This window comes from Arachis duranensis, chromosome 4 (assembly GCF_000817695.3).
Source record: "Arachis duranensis cultivar V14167 chromosome 4, aradu.V14167.gnm2.J7QH, whole genome shotgun sequence".
NCBI lineage: Eukaryota > Viridiplantae > Streptophyta > Magnoliopsida > Fabales > Fabaceae > Arachis > Arachis duranensis.
In genome coordinates, this window is record NC_029775.3 from 4128790 (window position 1) to 4134003 (window position 5214).

Consider the following 5214-nt stretch of genomic DNA (forward strand, 5'->3'; position numbering starts at 1 on the left):
CTTTTCTCTCTCTTCCTACCCCTTCCTGTATCCCTTTCTTTTTTTTATATTTATTTTATATTTATTTTATTTTATAATTTTTTTAATGAAGGGTAATTTGGTAATAAAAAAATGAAATTGGTAAAAAGGACGATTTTAAAACAAACTGAAACCTTGGGGACCATTTTAGAGCGAAAAAAAGTTGGGGGACGAAATAAATTTTCAGCCTCTACCTTGGGGACCAAAATCATACTTATCCCTTGTATAAAATCTTGTTATTTTTGTATAGAATGGATACTTAAATCTCTATTCATATGGAAATTAATAATTAGTTAGAACTATCAGATAGATAGGAAATGGGGTCCCCGCAGAAAATGGGACTCTGTAGAGAATGGAGATGGGAAGCAATATTTTCCCATAGCGAAAAATAGAAACGGGGACAGAAAATAAATTTGGGAGCAGGGATGGGGAGCAGGGAAACATCTCCCGCCCCCGCCCTAGCCCATTGACATTCCTATATCCACGAGAGTCGAGATCGTATCGTGTTTTAAATATTAATTAAAAAAGTGAAAGTTTCATTAGAAGATAGGAAGAATTTGTTAAACTTTAATTTATATAGTCTAATTGATAGATTTCTTCCTTGTTTAAGATATTTCTACTTTTGGACAAAATATGATTTCTTTGGAACACAACTCATTCACGGATTCACCTTTACATCCAACCTTGCTTGTGGGTGTAAAATCGATTGATTTCATTTTTAATATAAAATATTTTCTTTTAAATAAGAATAAACTAAATATTTTTTCTTAAACTGTGATATTATACTGTTGATCATAAATTAAGATCATAATATTCTGTTATTGAGAAACAGGTTAATCTAGCATTAAAAAAAATATTATTTGTTATTAGAATTTAATTTTTATATAAGTAGAGCTAGGATATGTACTTTATCCGTGGGTATCCAACTCGATCCCACCCAATCGAGTAGGGTTGTCAATCCGATCCGCAGCGAGTAGGGTAGGGTGCAGGTAGGATTTTCGTGCGGGTTGGGTAGGGTGCGGGTTGAGTCTCAACTCTATCCGACCAACCCGCGCTCTATATATGTATATGTTATATATTTATATAAAAATATATTTTAGGTGGATGTTGAATCAAAGACCTCTCACTAAATGTAAAAGACTAAAAAATTATTAATTGATAATTTAATATTTTTTTTTTTACATAAAAATCAGTTATATTTTAAATTATCATAAGTTATATCATAATATTATATCTTATTTGTAATCCGCGGGTAGGATCGGGTACCCGCAGATTAAGAGAAGGTAAGGTTAGGGTTGGGATATTCTCAACTCGCATGTAGGGTTAGGGTTGGATCCAAACTCTACCCTACCCTACCCATTGCTACCCTTAGGTGGGAATGAGTAGGGTAGAGTAGGGTCTGAGCCTACCCGCTGGTTGAAAATTTCATTAAATCTCTATCCTATCTTATTCGGGGGTTGAAAATCTTTTAACCCTAACCCTACCCACACGCTAAAGTTCTAAATCCTACCATACCTTATCTTATTCGTATAAATATCAAATTTTTTTAAAGTAAATATAAAATTCAATAATTTCAAATTTTATACATATTAATAAATGCTCTAAATTATTAAATTAATTAACTAATTTAGTGGTTGTTCACTTATTACAAGTTATTATATGAGAGAGACCGTAGGTTTAAGTTTTACCTCCTTCATTACATACCTAATTTTTATAAAATGTGTTATATATGGAGTGTGAGTAGGGTAGAATAGGATACATCCAAAACCTATACTCTATTCTACCCGCCCACATATCTGGACCGATCTCTACCCTAATCGCAACGGATCGAATAACTTATCCTATTTGAACGGATTGAATTGGATTAAGTACCTACGAATAGGGTATGTATTGCCAACCCTATATATAAGAAAATATAAAAAAAATTACACAAGCATAAATATGAGTAGATATAGACTCTTTAATTAGAATAGACAAGCATTTCTTATGTTACTTTCTTGTAGTTTAGTTCCATTTGATGTGTCTATGCCCACCATAGAAACCATAGGCCGTCCATCCGCGGTTTTATATGTAAAAAATATTGACCCGTTAAGCTTTTTGCATAGTGAAGCCATTAAATAGACAAACATGTTAGTAAACTAAACAGGCTAATGTAACATTCTCAGAGACATCTATGTGAATTGTGAAGTGTTTCCAAGTTCTAAGTTATTGTTGTAAATTTGCTCCTAAATGTAGTCATATAAATCATATAATAGAGTAGTAGTGGATGCTTGCGTTAGCACATTATGCCAAGAATATAATGATGAGGTTTTGATGGTTTATGATTTGATTGGTTCATATGTGAGACTAAAAGTTTTAGTTGAAATTTTGTCAAGCAAGGTTAGAAATATAATTATTTATATAATTTTTTTATTGGTTTAAATTTGTATGATTAGTGATTTTATGTAGATTTTAAATATTCATAGTTTTTTTAAAAGTAATTTATAATGGTATATATCGTTATAATAAAAATAATTTTTAGTGACAATAATATAATAATTATTATATATCTTATTTATTATATATTTTTGCAATTAAAAGAGTCTTTATTGATAAAAAGGGGTCTTAGTTACTGTATATCTTATTTATTATACATTTTTTGTAATTGTCCGTTTCTTTTGTAACGATTAATGAAGTTAATTGTCGCTAAAATTTTTTAATAACAAAGCATAAAACATCTAATATTTAATTATCAATAATGTATTAATAACTAATTTTATTGTTATTAAAAATAAAATAAAAAACTGTTAAAAAGTAATTTTTTTTAATAGGGTATGTACAATGTTTGAAGGGCTTAGTAAAAGCGATATAATAAATTAAAGTTCACAATTACGTGTTGATTATATGAAATTCATAAGAGAGTTCTATATATGCATATTTTGCACTGGCCTTGTTCAGCTTTAGAATATTCTCCATGATTATGTCACTACTGACAATTTGGTTATTTTTTGTTATTAGAATTTAGAGGTTCCTGCATGAGTCTAAAGTTAACTACTATCCATTTTAGTTTGTAATTTATACAAAATAATACTAGACAACAACTATATGTAACAGCTGGGTAAGAAGGTAAGTAGTATATGGTGAATGGATCTTCTCAGTTAAAAATTTTAATTGACCATATTAATTTAGATCTCTCCATTATTAAATTTATATTTTTGTGGAACTTATAATTATATTAGTGTTTATTTTTAGTATTTGAGAATAATTTTGAAGAATCGAAATTGAAATATTTTTTGGCTTTGTGAGGTGGTTCATTTTAGTTACGAAGATAATTATATATTATCCATAGCTGGAATCGAAAAAGAAATATATCTATCAACAGTTCAATAATTTCCTTCTTTTGTAGAAAGAAAGAAGATAAGATAAAGTGATGAAGTGTACAAGAAAGAAAAATGTTACCACTGACAAAAAGTGACGGGTCCCCACTGGACCAAACTCTGGATGCTTCCGCAGTGAATAACTCCTTCCCAAAAAAATTAACGGTGATGATGGATTGCCGCGTAATCTCAACGGCTCCAAGCCAAAATGGTATCTGATCCTGATTCTACTGCTCCAAAAAATAATCGCCACCACCTGGACCCCACATGTCATTTATATTTTTTTAAACAAACAACAACAACAAACAACAACAAAGCCTTGTCCCACTAAGTGGGGTCGGCTACATGAATCAAACGACGTCATTGTGCTCTGTCATGTATCATGTCTACAGTGAGACCGTTTACATGTAGATCTCGTTTGACCACCTCATGGATGGTCTTCTTAGGTCTTCCTCTGCCTTTCGCCCTTTGTCCATCTTCCATCTCATCCACCCTCCTGACTGGATGTTCTATCGGTCTTCTTCTCACATGTCCAAACCACCTGAGACGCGATTCAACCATCTTTTCCACAATGGGTGCTACTCCAACTCTCTCCCTTATATCTTCATTCCTTATTTTATCCAATCGCGTATGACCACTCATCCATCTCAACATCTTCATCTCTGCCACACTCAGCTTATGTTCGTGCTCCCCTTTAGCCGCCCAACACTCCGTACCATACAGCATCGCCGGTCTTATAGCGGTGCGATAGAATTTACCTTTAAGTTTTAAAGGCACTTTTTTGTCGCATATAAAACCAGATGCACTCCGCCATTTTGACCAACCTGCTTGGATCCTATGATTTACATCATGTTCAATCTCTCCATTATCCTGTATGATGCACCCAAGATACTTAAAAAACTTTTAACTTTTCGTAGGATGTTCTCTCCAATTTTCACCTCTATATTGGAATTTTTCCTTCTAAGACTGAACTTACATTCCATATATTCCATCTTGCTACGGCTTATGCGTAGACCATACACTTCTAGAGCTTCTCTCCATAACTCCAACTTCTTATTTAAGTCTTCCCTTGACTCTCCCATAAGAACGATATCATCGGCAAAAAGCATGCACCATGGAACAGGCTCTTGGATGTGCTCTGTGAATACTTCCAAGACTAATGTGAAAAGGCATGGACTTAAGGATGATCCCTGGTGTAATCCTATACCAATAAGAAATTCCTCCGTCACACTACCTTGAGTCTTCACACTAATTGTGACCCCATCATGCATGTCTTTAACTGCCGAAATATATGCGATCCTTACTCTCCTCTTTTCTAAAACCTTCCATAAGACCTCCCTTGGTACCCTATCATACGCTTTTTCCAAATCAATAAACACCATGTGTAGATCCCTTTTATTACTACGATACCTCTCCATCATCCTTCTTAATAGGTATATCGCTTCAGTGGTAGATCTGCCTGGCATAAATCCAAATTGGTTAATCCAAATTGGTTCTCTGTTACTTGTGTCTCTTTAAATATTTTTTTAAAATATTTTTAAATTTTATTTTATCCCAATATTTTTAAATTTTATTTTATCCCAATAATTAAAATTTAAAAATATTTTTAAATTTTTTTATAAACTACCAGAATAAAATATATATTTTATCCAAATTTAATTTCCAAAATCGGTGACGGAATTATAGATACTCGATGTAATATTTTATATTAGGAAATGTCCGAAACGCCCTCGTCCCTTCCATCTATATAACGAAGCGGAAGCTGCTTCTTCATTTCCCATTCCGTTCCCAGCCTTTGTGAGACAAAACAGGAAAAAAAAAAAGAGAAAGAAAGAAACGG